The following is a 20001-nucleotide window of genomic DNA, read 5'->3' as shown; positions in this document are numbered from 1 at the left end:
AGCTGCAGAATATTTAAAGCGGCGTCGCAACCTTCTGTTCGCTCCTCGCTCTGCCAAAATATTGTTCTGTGTGCTGAGAGCTGCACACCTCTCCTACGTCTGTCTGTCTTCACTGTAACGGGAAGCGCCATCAAAAGATGCTTGCTCTGGACGAACGCACCTATTCATGTACTGAAAAATGAAGCAAAATTACTGTGAACCGTGCATCTGTTTGCTTATTTTTGGCTCTTTAATGTTAGCGTTCAGTCATAGCTTTACTTTCCCCTATCTAAGATCGGCTTGATGCTGGATGTCACAGTGCGTGGGCTGCCTGCAAACTCTTGCGAGTGTAGCAGCAGATGGATGCTATGGCAACCTGGGCCTACACATCCTACCAGGCATTCCCACTCAGTGAAACACCCTTTCCTCCAACAAGTTGGGAGGCGCACGCAGCCACACACACACACACACACCCACACACACAACTTTTGCACACACACCGACCCACTTCGCCAAAGGGTGACAGGTTTTCCGGAGTGCAGAGGTGTTTTATTTCCAGATCTTTTTTTTTTTTTTCCTTAAGAAAATAAAAATTGTCACAGAAATTAAAGCAAATCAGAGATGAGATGCAGCAACCTGGTTCCTGTAGCATTAGAGAAAGCACCATGAGTGTTATACCTGTTCAATATCCTATTGGAAAATCTTTCCCCACAATGTTTTTCATCACCGCTTCGGCCCCGTGACATAACCGTCCCCTTCTTCAGGGGAAGCTGGTTCTTTTAGCAAGGTCACTTGCAGTTAAACGCCATCCTGGAGGAAGTACAGGAGAAACCATTGCAATAAGAGCGCTGGTGTCGCGTAACAATTGCAGGTTCGTGCTGATGGCAGCCAGGTGAAAGCAGAAATAAAATAAATCAGGAGGAACATTTTAATCTAAAGGATCAATAAGGAGTGAAACATAATCCCCTCAAGGCTCAGATCATCAGCTGTAACTCTGAACTGAAGGTGTTTTGGGCTCTTAGATGGCTTGAAGGATGGAATATTTTTTTTTTTGCGACACTCAGGTTTGTTTATAACCAAGTAAAAAAAAATCCCAGCTTGGAAAGTCCATGTAGTCATAAATATGGCTGAAACCAAAGTATTGCATATACCGAATAAAATGAGACATGACTTTTTATTGCTGTGAGATATTAAATCAGACCAAATTTTTCCTGTTTCAGATAAGCAGGGTTTCCCCCAGTGTAATATAAGCCTGGCGGGCCACCAGGCTTTACCTGTGCCCCCACCAGGCTAAGCACTGTTTGTTTATTTATTTATTTTTTATGTTTGCACATTTAAAAAAAAAAATATATATATATATAGTTGGTGTTCAGGTATTAATCTTCCAATCTTTTAATAACACATAATTATCAAGTGATATTTCTGTCAACGTTAAAAAATGTTGAACTCAAAAACACGGCGGGCCGCTGGATGAATCACCGCTCTCATGCCCAGCCACCGGGCTTAGTAAGTTTTCTGGGGGAAACCTTGGTTCAGGTATGGTTAACAAAACTACTTCTATTTGCTAATTGCCAGAAAAATAAAGGATTTTAATTGAATTTCATTTTTAGTTTCAGGAGTAAATCGCCGTAAATTTTTATGTGGCCCTATAAACTCCAACTTACATCAATAAGTCCCTCCAGTTTTTCACAAACCTGCAAAACTCACACAAAATCAACAGATCCCCTCCCCCCCCCGTTTTTATTCTGGTTTTCTTCCTTTTATGAATTTGGTATAAAAACCAACATGCTGCAAAAGAAAATTTAAAAATGTATTTACTAAAATCAAATGTGGGTTGTTTCCCCTAAATGTTCATTTAAGAACTGAACTCAGTTTCTCCAGAAAGTCGCGATGTTGTGATAGCACCTATTAATGCAATTTCACTCATCATTCGTAAATTGTGCAGACTTGCAATGTTCACCAGACAACGCAACATTTCCACAAATATGACCAATAAACTTAACATTTCCTGTATTTCCTTTTTTCTGACCAATCGCTGCACCTCGTCTGAATTTTGACAGCAACATTTTCAATAAGCTACCACAAAATCAGAAATGTTGGTCCACAATAATCACAAGAATCATTGAAACATCCTGGAGGAACTGTAAACTGCACTGTCTTCTTCAAATTAAAATCCATATAAGTTTATTAAAAGGTGCGTTTTACAAAACCTTTTCTTCGTATGTGTGTGTGATTCTGAGTGGGCAGCCAGAGTCACCTCATTGCATATCAAGCACCACGCAACCACAGCTGATAACCAAACCGCAAACACAAAAGGCTACAGGACACACAGAAGGAGAGAAAGAAACAAAGCAGGGGGCAAGACCCAAGTGTTTCACTAGCCATGTCCACGTTCGCCTTACATAAAGTGCAACACAGCCCACACGCACACACTGAAAGACTTATGTAATTTCCTCTGAGAAAGAGGGAATCAGTAATGGAGAAATAAGAGAAGAAACATAAAAAAAGATGTGGAAAAAATGCAACGGTTAAAATTGGAGGTTGATAAGAAAAGCCCACTTTCTGCAGGCCTGCAGCGATGCACTTCAAAGTGACAGACTGCAAACATAAAATGCTGAAGGAGACATCAACAATTTATCAAACAAAGTGTTTTTGTCCCTGGGGGCAGCAGCAGCAGGATAGACCTGCAAGAACACAGCTGATGCTGCTGGATGCACTGTGCAGTTCAGGAGAGGAACATGCAGCGCCAAGGTAAAGACTCGTCTGAGGAACGGCAGTCATAACCACGTGAAACGTTGCATTAATAAGATACAAAAGGTCAACTTTTAAAACAGAATATTTTACTGACATTTGCTTCAAATGAATTTTAAGTCTCTTTTAAAATTAAATGTCAGTGGAATTAATAAAAATAGTTCTACTTTGTTGTGTATTGCTGATGAAATAAATCCCCTTCAGTGGGTACAAAGTTTAATAAAGCAAGGCAAGGCACGTCAAGATAAGGCTAGGCTAGGCAAGACAAGTCTTTTCAAGGCAAAGCAAGGCTATGCAAGTCAAGGCAAGGTATGTCAATGCATGTCAAGGCAAGGAAAGGCAAGGCATTGTAAGGCAAAGCAATGTAAGGGAATTCAAGGCAAGGTATGTCAATGCATGTCAAGGCAAGGCATTGCAAGGGATAGCAAAGCAAGTCAAGGCACGTGAAGACAAGACAAGACACGGCGTATCAAGGCACTGCAAAACAAGGCAACGCATGCCAAGGCACAGCAATGTCAGGGATTGCAAGGCACAATTGTCCCACAATTGTTCATAACATGAAAACTAAATGAATACAGTGAATATATTTATATACAATCAGTAGAAAGCCAAACTCAAATGGTAACATGTGTGCCTGCTGAAAGCCGTTGTACATGTGAGGCCTGTGATAATAAAAGCAGCGGGGTTCTTTGATCCAACTGGGCGTAATACCAAATGATCTTATTTATTCATTAATTTATTTGTTTATTTACCAGGACAAATAAAAGGGCAAATAAACCAGGACATTATATTGATTATAACCATTATATTGGTTACAATATTATTTGTATCAATCTCATTAATAATAATAATAAGACAGAAGAGTTAGTTTACATCTGAAGTCCCTTGGCGAACTGATGTTAAAAACACAAACAAAAACAGCTGTCCACCAACTACAACAACATACATACAACAACATGCAACTGTTTCATTATACTATTTTTTATGAATCTTGCATAGAAAGGTGACTGTTTCTAGTTTGAAACCCAGTTATTTCTGCATAATCATGCTAAACATGCTTCCAGGACATATTTGGGTGTAAATAATGTGACCTGTGACCCTCAGAACCAACATTAGGTAGGCGGGGATAAAGGGCCTGGACTGCTTTGTTTTCTTGTGATTACTTAATTCAGTATTAAGGATCATAACTTTTGTTCTTTGTTTTTTAAACCTATTGAAATAAGACCTGCTGTTGTGAGCCACATGACGGATTCTGCTTGGAATCAAAGATAAAGTTTGCAGAACTGCAGGTCTTGTTTTACCAGTCGTGGTCGAATGCCCCAGTAAAAGGAAAGCAATCTTGCAGCAAACCACTCAAAAACAGAGCAAGCTACTGGTTTCTTCAGAAACAAGTGTCTGGTTTTGCCGTCCAAAGATTTGATTGACTGGCGGAGAAACCCAGCTAAACCTTTTGGAGATGAGCTGAAACAAAATTGGAAGGAAATCTCACATGAAATGCCGGGTAGAAGAGCTGACCTACAAGCTGTCTCAGTGAGTGATGGAGAGCTGATGTAATGAGACAAACACTGAACAAAAGACACATTATAACCAGCGCTGAAAAGAAAAGAAAAACATAACAGGTGCTGTGATCATCAGTGTTGGTGTGTGTTTTCCAATTTCATGTAGAATTTGGGGAGAACATCTCTGATTCTGAAGTCAGCCATCACTCATCAGATATATACAATAAGAGCAAAACCTGATCAGGCTGAAGAAAGGGCAGCACTCAGATTCAAAGTGAGTGTAAAGGCAGAGGTATCCAGAACAGGTGAGCAGTACGTGTTATCCTGAGCCTTGTTTCCAGTGTGAAGCTGGTTGTAGATATAAACAGAGAAACAAACATTACACCAGAGATGAAATGAGACTGTAGGGACCAGCCTGAACCAGATGGATCCATCCTTTCGTGTTGTTGACGCCAAATTCTGATCCCACCATCCGAATGTCGCAGCAGAAATCGAGACTCATCAGACCAGGCAACGTTTTCTTCTATTGTCTGATTGCGAGTTGTAGCCTCAGTTTCCTGTTCTGTTCCTGTTCTCAGTTTCCACAGGAGTGGCACCCAGTGTGGTCTTCTGCTGCTGTAGCCCATCCGGCTTAAGGTTTGATGTGCGTTCAGAGATGCTCTTCTGCGTATCTTAGTTGTAACGAGCCGTTATTAGAGTTTCCACTGCCGTTCTATCAGCTCAAACCAGTCTGGCCATTCTCCTCTGACCTCTGACATCAACAAGGCATTTGTGCCCACAGAACTGTCGCTCACTGGACATTTTCTATTTTTTGAACCATTATCTGTAAACCCTAGAGACGGTTGTGCGTGAAAATGCCAGTAGATCAGCAGTTTCCGAAATACTCAGACCAGCCCGTCAACCATGCCACATTCAAAGTCACTTAAATCAACTTTCTTCCCCATCCTGATGCTCGGTTTGAACTGCAGCAGATTGTCTAGGCCATGTCTAAATGCAGTGATTTGCTGCCATGTGATTGGCTGATTCGACACTTGTGTTAATGAGCAGTTGGACAGGTGTACCTAACAAAGTGGCCGCTGATATTTGCTCATTACTCTTCAGACTGATGGATGTGTCTCCCTGAAGTGACCTGCACTTGTGGAGGTTCAAGAATCCCTTTCTGTTGTGTCGAGTGTTTACGTTTGATTTTTCCACAACGATTCGTAAGGAAGCGGCGCGTTGCTTTAAATTACATCCAACCCCTATATATTCAAGTGTTGTGAATTATCTGATCAAAAGTTTACAAAGCCATGGGAACATGATCTGGACTTTGCTTCAAGGTTTAATAAACTTAGTGCACATCAACTTTTGAATTGAAAAGAAAGTAATAAATTGTGCTACAAAAAAGTCTATGATTGTTTTCTAACTTAATTATTTCAGGTAATGCTAACTGAGTTAAAACAGTTTAGTCTCATTCAAAATCAGAGTGAGAAATGATAATAGAAAATGTGTGTATGTCTACATATTTGTTGTAAACATCTGCTTTGGCTTGTATTCCTGGTTTACTTAGCTGTATTACTCCAACAGATTGTTTTCCATCAGCAAATCTGTCAGTACAGATTTACTTACTAAACAGAGAGTTGGTTTTAAATCTCTGCTTGGCTTCTCAAACTGGGGGAGCAGCTTTCTTCTCTCTATTTTTGTTTCTCCACCTGTCACTCGCAGGCTCCATGTGAAGACATGCTTTCCTCCGTGTAAAAAAAAACAACAATCAGCATTTTGTGGGAGAACTGTGTAGGATGAAAAAGTTTCTGACAGCATGCAGGTTCTCTGTGAAAGCCTTGGTCTCACAGAGACATCATGGTGTCCTTATTTGCAGGGTGTAGTGGTTTGCCTCTGAAGCAGATATGTCTCTCTGGTCACACAGGAATAGCGTCCACAGTCAGAAGTTTGTACGTGTCCAGGTGCATCTTTTTCTCCCAAAGCAAATGCATGCCTCAGTCTCAAGTTTGGCAGACACCTTTGTTTAGACAAGCCCTCAAAAAGGCTTCAAGAATTGGGGGCAGAAAAGAGAAAAAGAAGAGAGAGCGGCATGATGCTCAGTGCAGGACAGAGAGAAACTGGAACAACCTCTGGAATTATTTTACTGTTGTAGACAAAAAAAAAAGACATTTCAAAGCATCATGTTAAATACAGAAGCAACACTGAGCTGCTTCGAACAAATGAAAAACATTGAAATGGATAAAAGCAAAAGCAACATGAGAAACGATCCCATGTTCAGAAAGTTACATCTGTCCTGCTTCAAAACTGATTCACTCTTAGTAGCGTTAAAGTCTGTTCATCTAAAATCATACGCAACATTGCGGGAAATATTTAAAGTTTGATGATTTTTGGTTCTCATAAGGTCCTCTTAATACATCTTCCTCAGAAAAAAACTTTAAAGTATTTGAATCAGTTTCCTCAGTGAACTCAGGCCTCTTCCATGTTTTTATGGGCTTTCATCAAACAAGTACGTGTGAAACAGCACAAAAATAATATTTATTCTAGCAGCACTTTATAGGAGGAGTATTAGCTCTGCATCACGTTCCCCATAGCCACTTTCCACTCTTTGTACTTCATTTGTTTCTTTATTGTGTTTTGTGAGCGGAGTATTTCATGCTCGGGTCACGCAACGTTCCTCTAACAGGCAGAGCAACACTACTTTAGCTACTATAAATATCTGATCAAAGGCTACATGTGATTTTCCCCAAGACTAAAGGGATTTAATGTTTGTCATGTTTGACTTTGTTGGGATTTAACTTTAGAAACATGTTATTTCAAGCAAAAGCTAATAATGTTTCTTGTGTTGTGTTGTAGTATTGTAAACATTTCATGTCATTATAATAATGGTAGCAAATTTTTAAAAAAAAGCTAATTAGGTTCATATTTAGCATAGATTTGAGAGCAGTTAGTCATCTAGCTAAAATTATTCACCAGAAAACACAGAAGTTATCATCCTGAGGGAGCATAACAATGAATTCAGTTGAGTTTTATGAGTAGGTGGATGTGGCAACAATAGGAAAAGGATAATGGAAAGCATCCTCCAGTTAATAAACTGTTTTACACTGAGCTAAGCAGGTTACACAACAAAATCAGCTGAATTTTGCCATGTTTACGGTTGACATTGATATCTCTATACTGCCTGCAAAGAAAAAATAATAATTAAAACACAGCATGAAACTTCAACTTATATACAGTACAGACCAAAAGTTTGGACACACCTTTTAATTCAATGCGTTTCCTTTATTTTCATGACTATTGACATTGTAGATTCACACTGAAGGCATCAAAACTATGAATAACACATGTGGAAATATGCACTAAACAAAAAAGTGTAAAACAACTGAAAATACCCCTTATATTCTAGTTTCTTCAAAGTAGCAACCTTTTGCTGTGATTACTGCTTTGCACACACTCTGCATTTTCTTGATGAGCTTCAAGAGGTAGTCACCTGAAATGGTTTTCACTTCATAGCTGTGCCCTGTCAGGTTAATAAGTGGGATTTATTGCCTTATAAATAGTCATGAAAATAAAGAAAACCCATTGAATTAGAAAGGTGTGTCCAAACTTTTGGTCTGTACTGTATATATGCAGGGAGAACGAGATGGAAAAGTTAAACTTGTCCTGAGACAGCAAGAGCTAACTCCCAGACAAGCAGCAAAGGGAGAACAAGGAGGAAACTGAATCCTCGGTGACACCTCCTGCCTCCTCGACACCGAGCTGATTCAGCTACTAACAATGTCCGTCCTCTGCCACATCATCAGCCCTGCTGCACAGACTTCAACATAAACCTGCAGCGACAGTGACAGCATGTTGTGCACTTTGTACCATGTCACGTCGTGACTGAAGCCAGCAAACTAATTTACCGTCAGAATTTGAGCTTTTATGTCACGCTTTGTTTTGGTAAATTACTACCACGTCCTGATCACATGTAGATTTACGCAGGTGATTAAGAAAAGATTTGGCAAACTGACATTTTGTCAGAAATGTTGACATGTATCTGGAAAAATTGCTTGAAAACTGCAAAGATGGAGTTGGAGTAAAAGTTTTCTGTTATTCTAGTTGGAAGCTCAGTACCTTTGAAAACATGATGAGACACAGAAATATAAATATACAGCTAAAACCAGATATACTTAAACTGTATAAGAAGACACACAGCCTTTCTTTTACTCGTGGTCTGACATTGAATCAGACTAAACGTTTTGGTTTCAAGGTCAATAATCTCCTGCTCTGTCTCAAAAGACATTGATCTTCCATCCCTGTTGACAGCTGTTGGTGCAGAATCTCAGTCAACACCCAAAACTAGAGCCAGACGTCAGAATCACACGTCCACAGAGACCCAGACAACAAGTAAGGCGTTCTGCTCTTTTTTCTGCTGTCGTTCTCCGGTGCTAAATTGATGCGTCACCCTTTTTTTCTGTTACCTTCTTCAAACAATATGTCCATGTTTCAGTTGCTTTTTTATCGTCTGTAAAGAATCTGGGAACTGAGTCAGAACCTCAGTATTGTTCCTACGTTTTCTGAGCTCCTACTTTGAAATTAAGTTGTTTTTTTTTTTTTTTAAATACCAAGTTCTTTTTTGCAAGCCATTATGCTTAAAACTAAGTTTTTTGTCCTCTTGATTACAGACAATTTCTTTAGGGAATGCTTACAAATGTTTACATACTTACAGTTTTGGCTGCGGCATGTGTGAGGAATTGATAATGTTAATATTTTTCCAAGTTTTTTCCCCCCTTCTCTTAAGTTTGTAAATGGAAGATGCCGTCTCATATTCTTGTCTCGTCTTTCTTAGGTGTGACATTTAATTTGATTCTGACTAAACTGCGGTTTTAACAGAGGCATGTCTGTCTGTCTCTCGTTTGATGCTGTGAATGGGCCACTTCAGATTTACAGAAGCCTGAACGAATCAAATGCCTTTTGTGGTGTTGGACGTGTGTAGCATTAATGTTAACAGCTGTGTTTTTCCGCTTGTTGCTATAAGAATATTATGTTTGACTGTCTGAAGTAACAAAATAACGTTTAGTATTCTTTATTACTCAACACATTTAGCTGTAATGGTTATCCAGGCATCATCAGAATGCCTTGAAACCTTATATGTAAAAATCTCTTTGTAATCAGTTTTCTTATTTAGTCTAAGGAAAACGGGATGAGTGTGAAGTTTTCTTCTTTACAGTCTTTCATATCCAGTTCAACAAAAGCAGAGAAACTGAATTTTTCCAACTCGTGTCCCATTGGAGATGTCACCATCTTGCTCTCAGGATCTAAGCAATCAGAAATACCGACAATAGTTTTCCCAGCTCCTTATCTGTCTGTCAAAAAGGCGACGACCTCTACCCCCTATGAGACCGTCACTGGGTTCCTCTGGATGTGTGAGAGGAGGATTTTTTGGATGCCAGCTGGGACCAATTACCAGCATGAAGGAACGGGGGGTATTTGCCGGGTTCAGCCTCAGGAGGTAAGACAACACGGTCTCTCAGGAGCTGCACAGGAAAACCCGAAGCATTTGCAGAGAAGATCTTTTAGGTATGTTGCAGACAGACGAAACGATGAAACCATAACAAAGGCTTTTCAGACACAGCTGATCAGACTGCTGATTGGAGCTGAGCGCCCGCCCGTCGCTCAGTTGGATCAAAGCATCATTTTTTCCGTCCTCTGACATCACGATGAGGTGACCGGCATTAAAGTTTGGGTGACCCTTCAGGTCATGACCCAGTAATCGTTGCAAACCAACAACGTCATATTCAGGCCGATTTGTTGGCAGACTGCGACACTCAGCTAAACCTTTAAGAATTAAAGGACATTTTTGACACAAAGTCTCAGAAAATCCCAAGAAGATTTCCTTCTTGTCACTAGTCGCAACTCGCGTACATGTAGAGCTGTGGGTGCAGGCTATCAGATCTAAAGATGAATTAATGTTATTTTAAAAGCTTTTGCTCAGTTGGAAGTGGATGTATGTAAATAATTTCTTCACAGCAAAGATGAATGACACACAATTTGAGTGTTATTGACAATATACTTATGATTTAGATGTTTAAGCAAGTCTGTCCCCAGTTTCTGCTCTTTCTTCTCATACTGATAAAAAATTATTTCCCATGTGAATTACTGGTTACATTATTTTACTGTAAAACTCAGACTGTCCTTTAAAGTGTTGCACTACATTGTATTTGCGCTGCAGGTTTCTGATTAAATGGATGCAGTACTAAAACTAAACTTACAGTAAAGTACTGTCAGCTACAGAAACTTGAATTTTACTATAAACTTAGTTTAACATCTGTATTTATTTTTACAGCAATTTACTTCAAAAATTAGTGTTGAAAATGTAACTGGCATGTTACTGGTAAATTACTGGCAGATAAATTCACACATATTTTACCATTTTTAGAGTATCTGTACTGTGTTTACTTTAGCAGTAAACTATTCTACAGATGATGAAAATTTACATAGAAATAAAGGCGTTTGCAGCTTTAAATTACAGGATAAAAAGTTCAGACGTCACCCAGATATACAGTAATGAAATTATGGTTCTGTATTATAAAGGCGATTTTTTAAATGTACTATAAAGTAAATGCTAATATTGTTTATTATTGAAATGTAATACATATCAAATTACACCTCATATTTCAGATATAAACAAGCCAACTGGCTTATTAATCTGGTTTGTTTTTAAAGTTGTCAACATCCCTGCTGCCTTCACTGATGTAAATTAATTTAAAAGAGGCAGCCTGATTGTTTTGCCCTTATTTAACTGGGTGAATTTTAATTGACACAAAAAATAAAAGGTGCTTGATCACTAAAACGTCTCCACATTTGGTAAAATAAAAAAAAACTAACAAAAAAATTAACCCAGAAATAAAACAAGAACTGTGTGCGTAACACTCATCTCTATTCATCATGTTTGACGCCAAGCACAATTATGTTTGTAAAATCTCTCATTTGCACAGGAGTGACCATGGCGATGGCTAAGTATAGCCAGTAGCCCATCACCACAACGCGTAGGATGACTAATGGAAGAACATAATTGCGGTGGGCTATAAGTATCCACAGGGGGCAGCAGCGGACACGTGGGGGCTGCCGACTGATGACAGGCGTCCGTTTTGATGCCTGCTGCAGTAAAAACCACTGCACATTCACTTAGTGCTGGTAAAAAAGACGTGAGAGCTGCGTGTCAGTATATGTGTGAAGTCATACAAAGGCATCAGTGTGAGTCAGAGGCAACAGTCGGGTTGCAGAACAGAAGAAGGGACTGTTAGCATAACTGTGAATTTGGATAATCATAGAAACAGATCGGTTCGTCTGATGGTGCGGCGGCTCCGGAGAGCTGTCACAAATAGTTCTGTCACACCCAGAACTGTGTGTGCGTGTGTGTGTGTGGGGGGGGGTGTGTGTGTGTGTGTGTGTGTTTATAATACCTTGTGGGGACCATGTTCCTGACACATACTACATTGTGGGGACCCACTGATCTTGTGGGGACCGAACCCTGGTCCCCACAAGGGGAAATACTGTTTTTGGGTCAGGGGTTAGATTTAGGACTAAGGTGTGAATTGAGTTTTGTTTAGGGTTAGGATTATGATAACAGTAAGATTTAGGCTGTAGAAATGAATGGAAGTCAATGGAAAGTCTCCACAAAGATGGCCACAAAAAATGCTCATGTGTGTATTTTAAAAACTGTAAGAAAAAACCCTAAAAAATGTGTCACATAGTCCTTTTACAAAAATTTATGACACATTCACGCTATTTTTAAGATTGTTATCCTTTTTTTATGAGTCCAACATAAGCTGAGTAAATGCAAATGCCACTTTCTAAAGTATAATTATTTTTATTGAGGAAAAAACAACTATTCAAGCAAACTTTTAAAAAAGTTCCTTCCGCTAAATTATTGACGGCAACAGCTGATCAGACATACGTGATGACTGGCACTGACTGTTTAACATCCACGTTGTTTTTGCAGATCCTTTTCATTCAAAACACATTGAAAAGTTGTTTTGAGAATAAATGGCTTGCTTAAAGTCATGCAACAATATTTTGATTAGATTTAAGTTTGACTAGACTAGTGTAGATTTCATAGCAGTCCCAGACCATCACACTGCCGCCAGCATATTTAGTTAGCTTAATATTCACTTAATAGTCATAATCAAATTTGTCTGAAATTAAAGTTTGTTTGAAAAAAGCAAAAGTAGAAGACGTCTGTAAGGGGGTGACTATTTTTTCTTAGAACTTTATCTGTTTATAATGCTTTATGTGCCACTCACTGACCTAAAACAGGAAGTTTAGTCTAATGTTAGTCACACAGAAAGAGAGAAAAAAGCTGTCTTTTTATGTAAATGTAAATATCTGCTTTCATTTATCTGTCCTGATTCTTGTTTTTGCCACCTAACTACATAAAATATTGTTCATGACAACATAATACATCATGCTAAATCCAAACAAGGCCAGAGCTTCTGGGCTTTATCAGGAATTGTTCCAAAAAATCAAAAGTATTGACTATGTAGCTCTAGTTATTTTGGAAAAAAAATAGATGTTAATCAAATTCAGTCCTTATACTATACTTTAAAAAAAATCTTTTAAAGATATTCGATTATTTCAGAGAAAACACTTTCGTCTGTTTCTCCAATGGACAAGGGTCTCAATAAAATTGGGCTTTTAGACAATCAATCAATTCATCGATCAGCTTCAACACAGACATACTACTGGAGAACAAAAATGGTCAAACGGCAAAATAATTTACAGGCATTTACTGCCAAACCTTAACCCTTTATTTAGACACTTTAATTATGTTGCTTTACTGTTTCACTGCTCTTAACAAAACCCAGAGAAAGTTAATTTTGTGATCTACGAGCTGAACATGAAACAAGAGACAAATGATGTCTGTGTTCCCTTAAAAAAAAAACAACCAGAGATACAACAAATCCATAGAATTATAAATAGACTAATCTACTCAATCTGCTTTGTAAAATATTAACAAAGAGGCAGCTTTACGCCTACAGCAGATTCAGACTATAATCAGACAGGCTTTATGTAAAATAGTTTCCGTTTAGCTAACAAAGGACAACCGTCGCAATTATGAAGCCACTATCAAAGACTCTGTTTTAGTCAGACAATATCTTGGCAATAAATCGCCTGAAACTGGTTTCAGTCTGATTTCAGACCCTCAAAAATTAACATAAACATAAATGATCAAATAGTAAATCTCTACATGTGAGAAGCTGTCCTCCCCCAAAAGATTTGAAGCCATAACTTCAAGGAAAAGTTGTTCTACGAAGTATTGACTCATGGGGGTTGAATACAAATACATGCCACACTTTTCAGATCTGACTTTGTAAGAAGACCATGAGAAAAAGATGGTCGTTCATATATACGTACTATATTTTCCCATGTGTGATCAAATGTAGAATACTACCAAAAAAAAGAAAGAATTGGGTTTTTAGCAACTAGCAAGTCAACATTCAAGAAAACTGTGTCATAAAACTGAAAGTCCCCGAGAAAGACATTTTTAAAAAGTTTTTCTTAAATTCCTTGTTTTATTTTACGGACCGCGTTCTCCCTTTTCCGATCTGACCGGGCCTTGATGACTCACTGGTTCAGAGTGAAATGTTGCACGAACATCACCTCTTACAAAACATTATTTTGGTGAAGGGCTGTTAGGTAAGAATTTTTTTTTTTTTTTTTGCCAGATTGCTGTAAATGCTTGACTGAAAAAGGAGCAGTTTGCAAAAGGAATTCTTAAAAAGCATCGTGTGGAATGAGATAAGAATATTTTTGAAACGCTGCGTGCCGAATGTGTGTGGAAAGGAGGCCATCATCATGTTGTCAGTGTCTGTCCCTTTAAGCAATTTCCACACAGCCTGGTCTCTTAATACTGACAGACACTAAAGGAACATCCTCCAATTTCAGATTGTGTTAGAGTGACCACAAGAGGACAAAAGCCTGCATTATTATTGTAATCATGTTGCAGAAACATTTGTCATTTTATTCACCAAATCAAGTAACTTTACGTCGTCTGGCCATCAGAAATTTAGCTATTTCTGTTTTACCTGAGGTAAGATTACTGAAATTATTTGCATTTGATGATGCATCCGTTTTCTAACACGCTTGTCCCTAGTGGGGTCAGGAGGGGTCGTGTTGCCTATCTCCAGCGAACGTTTCGGGCGACAGGTGAATGACAAAATCTAAGATTTTTAAAAAGAATTTCAGATGTTTATGTCAATTTTATTAATATTTAGTAGAATTGTTTTTCAAGCTGCATAACTTGGGACAAACATTTCAAATATCTCTAATAAGCTTTAACTTCCTGGTTGACTTTTTGAGATTTCACCTCAATATTCCAACAACGCTGTACTCACTGTTCTACCTATTTTGTGAAGTAAATCAGTCACTATAAGTGTAGCAACGACATTGTGGTCAAACGTTTCCGTTTTAGTTTTATCAGACCACAGGAAGGGTCTGCAGAAATGACAGTTTTGGTCTTCAAAGACATTTTGAAAACGTAATCTGACTTGTGTTACTTGGACTCTTCCTGTCTGAGTGGCCGTTCAGTAAAATCAGTAAACGACTTTGTTTCAATTGTTTTTGTTCTGTGGCTGATATGCACATTTTGGACAGTGTGCTTGATGGATATTCCCAATTTGTATAAACTTGCATATTAATTTCTGAACAGAAGAATACAGCATCTAGAAACTGGACCCGATGGCGGACCAGACTTGTAGAGGTCCACCGTTCTCTTCCTGATATGTTGGCGGATTTATTTTGAGTTTTCCATGATGTCACACAAGGAGGCAGATTTTAAGGCAGTATGTAGGCAGTATGCTGCCCTATAATCTACCTCCTATCGACTTAAATGATTTGAATGTTCCTGTCAGGCACTTACATGAGTACCTGCATGAGATTATCAAACTGGTTTAGAAGCAAAGTAGTCTTAATGTGTGTAAACTGCTGGTTTTGAGGAAAGTAATCAAAATTTTAATTATGCCTCTGAACAAAGAATTTTCTTATTTAGTTTGATTTAATGTCAGAATAAAAAAGTTACAAGTGCATTTAGACCTGCACATGTCAGTTTTGAAATAAAAATGAAAAACAGTTGAATAGTAATATATACCAATATAAACTATTTACCGCTCTGGAAAAAAAAGAGAGATGACTTAAAATGTTCAGTTTCTCTGATTTTACTCTTTATAGGTTTATGTTTGACTACAATGAACATTGTTCTTTTATTCTATGAACTACTGACAACATGTCTCTGAAATTACAAGCAAAAATTTAGTTCGTATTTGAAGAAAGTAAGAAATGGTCAAAATAATGAAAAAGATGCAGTTCCTTTCAGACCTCAAATAATGCAAAGAAAACAAGTTTATATCCATTTAGAAACAACAAAACTAAAGTTTTAACTCAGGAAGAGTTCAGAGATCAAAAACTAGGAGGTTTTCAGTGGGGCTCAGAGCAGTGGGCTCTTCATTTTTTCCAGAGTTATATATATGCAAATATTTTAAAAAAATTACTTGTCCAAATGCTTTACCATTTTTTAAAACTGCTAAGTGTAAAAAAAAAAGGGTAAAGTTGTTACTTGGTGTCTCATTGTGTGTGAAGGGCTGTAGTGTTCAACAGGGTTCGATTCCCGTTCTTGAGCCAATGCGCCGCATGTCTTTACTTTCTCTTTCCTGTCAGATTATCTTCACCTTTGCTGAAGAAAACAGTCTTTAGAAAAAGCGACATCTTCCTGACGTTTTAAGACTCTTCTTCCAACTTGTCATTTCTTTCCCTCATTCAGCTCTTCTTGAATCTTTCTTTGCATTTTAACAATGAACATTTGTCTAAACACAACCAAAATATTGTTCATGATGACGTTAAGCAACAACGAACAGGTCATTAGAAATGAACTCAGCGGTATGTAGAAACCTTGACGAATGAACGAGTCAAGAGAGCTCCAGCGCTGCACCAGGATCCGTTTTAACTCCCACTAGCTAATTACTTGCTTTCTTTTGCCCTGGAGCTCTGTCAGGTGGCAAATCCTCGGCTTCCCCTCAACCTTTAGTTAACTTGGGCACATTCAGCTGCTTCAGCTCCACCGTCACCACATCGACTCATTTCCTGAGGGAGATCCGTAGGCGCTGTCGCTACCATTAAACTCATTTGACTTAAAAATTAGCTCCTCTTGCCGACCTTCAGGTCTTAATGCCTGTACTCCATCTAGTGTAAAACGTACATTAACCAATATTATCGTCAATCATTATTGGGAGTAATATGTAGTCAGTGATGCAAGACGTCCACGTTAACAGATTACATGAGATAAATTATTCAGCTTGTTATATCAGTTTGTAGTTGTTGGCATCACCCATATTATTTTTCTCTTAACAGTTTCAGACTATTTAAGTGTTGGGAGCAGCTTATACATCATAATGAGAAAGTTTATCGTGAGTAAAATTAAAGCTGCAGTACGTAACTTTTATAACAGTTTCTTTTAAATATCTTTTAAAACTATTATTTTGCCATGACAGCGTAAGACAGACAATATGTGAAAATGCTGGAGCTCCTTTGCCTTCCCCCAGTGTGCCCAGTACTAACTGAAGAAATACACCAATCAGAGCCAGGAGGAGGGTTTTAGCGTCGTCAATCAAGCTCATGTATGCGCCACTCACATCCTCCGCCTCACTCTCTGCTAGGCTACAGCTGGCTCGCCACAATGGAGCCTGCCCCGAATGCTAAGACTAGTTACCATGGCCACCGCCGCCGCCGGATAAACAGTTTTCCTGCAACTGCATTAGCACATTGAGCAGCATGTACATGAGCATAATTGACAGCGCTAAGACACTCCTCCTGGATCTGATCGGTTGTTTTTTGCAGGCCGTGGTAGTAGCGCTGAGAGGAGGTGGAGGACCTTGATTTTTTCTCACGGGTTTTGTGCCTCATATCACGACATGGTAACGGTTTAAAACACACATGGAAAAAACCTGTTTTTGTAAGAGTTACACCCTGCAGCTTTAAGCTAAAACATTTCTTCACGTACACCAGACCAGAGCCCTCCGTCTCTCCACAATAAAAGCATGTTGGTGATACGGTGGGTCGGGTCCTCTGTGGTAACAAGAGGCTGATTCAGGAGGAGCGTCTTTACTGTCAGCGTAAGCAACAACATCTCCCACTTTATTCTGCCGTGCTACCTGCGGTCTGTGGCTGGACAATGTTGTCCCACAAGAGCAATTTTCCTTTATTGGCTTGGACTCCTTGTTGCGCTCGCCAGACAGTAAAATCAGTGGCACAAAAGTTACAAGGCTGCAAACTGAGTGATAAACAGCAGCGAGTTCAACTGGAAAGACAAAAACATGTTAAACTGCAAGTGAAGAAAGATTTTCTGAAGAAATCAGGGTGAGACCTTCTCTCCTTAATGCTTATATAAGCAGGGTTATGTTTGAAACTGAGTTTGCCCGACAAAAAAAAGTGTCTTTATTATAATATCAGCGTGAATGAATCACCAAACTGATTTAACCAGGTGATTAAAAGGTTTCACCAGGACAGATTTTGGATATTTTATTTTTTCTCAGACAGTAGCCTGGTTGCACCAACACTTCACCATGACAGTAACTGTGTATAGTGAACATCTTCTCTGCCTGTATTCATAGGAATGCATGCACTAAAGGTAGAAACTCCCCAATTCTTTAACTTTAAAGCGTGACAGAATTTGAGTTTTCCCAGGTTTTGTAGCGAATTAGCTATTATCCAGACAGAAGTCTAAAATATTTCAGAAATCCTAAGAAAGATTGTTTCTTTAGCATGAGTGCCTTCTTATTAAATAGGGTTTTCACAATTTAAGGTATTCTTGTTTATGTGATCATGCTTCACAGCAGTTTATCTGTTAGTTTTGTCATTTTTCTCTGCCTAAACATATTGTTATGACCCACGCAGGATCATAACCAAAACTATGGGGATCATCTGGATTTTAAGTGATTGATCAACACGAGGTAGGAGTTTCATGACAGGTTAATGATACATGGTTTCCTTTTTATATCTTATTTCATATATAAGATATATAAATAAGATCATAAATATATCTTATTTATATCTTATGCAGTTGTACTAAATAATCCCTCTAGGAAGTTGCGATCGCAGGTTCCCATTTCCACCAGTCGTTGCAACTTTTCCGCCAATCCGACGGATCAACTCAACGTTTTCTGCATTTCCTACTTTCCTGACCAATCACTGCTCTGCTGAATTTTAGCTAATTCCCTTTAGCCCAGTACTAATTTAGCTTCCTGTTTCGCAACATCTCTTGAAAGCTGAACCTGTGACATGCAGGATGCTGCGTTTTTTTTGCCTATAGTGGGTCAAAAAGCTGCAGCATCCAGCTGTTCATGCTAACTTGAATGACCTCAGGACATTCTTCAGGGTGTTATTTGATGAAGATACTTGAACATTTTATTTATAGTCTATATATTATCTATGTTAAAACCCTGTCTTGCTTTTTTGGGGGGTGAGGGGGTTGTGTGCTTAAAAGAAATTTAATCGCAATGTTTTGAAAAAGGTGCAGCAAAATCTGTCAATTAATGCAGCAACAATCACCAAAAAACACAGATAGCAACATCCTGGAGGGACTGAGTAACGCCTCCTGCTGAGTACATTGCAGAACCACCAAGAACTAATGTTTTTTGTGTTTGTTATCTCTCTGTTAATGTTGCACATGAGGAAAACTTTTTTTTTTATTGTAAAGTAGCTCACATCCACTGTTGCTCTGGCTTTATGCTAAAAGGTAGTTGGGGAAAATCTCTACCCAGTCTCAAGTCTTTTACAGCCTCTAGCAGGTTTTCATACGTGACTGGCTTGTATTTTGCTCTACTTACTAACTAGCTTCCAAGTCCATGGTTAAGAAAATGTTACCATGGGACTCTTGGCTGCTTCTCTAATTAATCATGTCCTGTGAGCTCATTTGGTCCCAGCGGGTTTCATGCGGTTGAACCACCATCCTCTCTCAGATTTCATCGGACGGGTTGATCAGATCTCTCTCTCTGTAAGACAAACTCTTCTAAAATCATCATGTTTTTTAAAATCAAATATCTATAAACTAACATAGAACTGTACAGTTGCGTCACCTTAAAGTCTATACTTTTGGCTTCTTGTTGGTGATCCCAATCTGAAGCAGTCGTCATGAAGGATGTGTCAGGTTAGCGTAGCACGTCTGTTTGCGCAACACCAGGACAGACTGCTCAGCGAAGGGTTGAACTATGTCCAAGCAGCTCTCAAGCGTCATGCTTGGGCACCCCACGATCACACCTCTCCTACACCCCCCCCTGCCTCCTAACACACACACACCACACACACACACACACACACACACCACCACCCTACACACCAAAATATATGCACATTTGGTCATGCCACCTTTGGAATTAACATGCAACTCAGCAGACACAGACTTCACGTAGGTAGGCATTATCTAAGCGACCACTTCATCTGCATCCTGATATACGTAGATGAAATAATAATAATAATAAAAAAAGAGGCTTCAGCAAAAGCTGCAGGAATCGTAAGAAAAATAACTCAGCTTACACTAATACTCCTCACTCAATTAACAAGCAAAACAACAGCAAGGAAGTGGGAACATCACATCTACTCCCACGCAGGCAGAATGGCACTTCGGTTTTAAAGTTATGTAATAGTCCACTGGTATGAGATTACATTTATTTTGCCCTCGGAGGGGAGGTAAGTGATCATGAGCCTGTGAAATAACAGGTCTGAGTGGATAATTGATCGCTGCCCCTTCCTCGTGAAGGGG

General features: G+C 38.9%; 1 protein-coding gene across 1 annotated transcript in view; it reads right to left on the bottom strand.

Annotated features, from left to right (window-relative positions):
- The window catches only part of rin1b (Ras and Rab interactor 1b), a 43991-nt gene that overhangs the window by 22955 nt on the left and 1035 nt on the right, over positions 1 to 20001 (bottom strand). The gene's annotated exons all lie outside the window — the stretch shown is intronic.

This window comes from Xiphophorus hellerii, chromosome 14 (genome assembly GCF_003331165.1).
Source record: "Xiphophorus hellerii strain 12219 chromosome 14, Xiphophorus_hellerii-4.1, whole genome shotgun sequence".
Lineage (NCBI taxonomy): Eukaryota > Metazoa > Chordata > Actinopteri > Cyprinodontiformes > Poeciliidae > Xiphophorus > Xiphophorus hellerii.
This window is presented reverse-complemented; position numbering and strand designations above follow the sequence as displayed.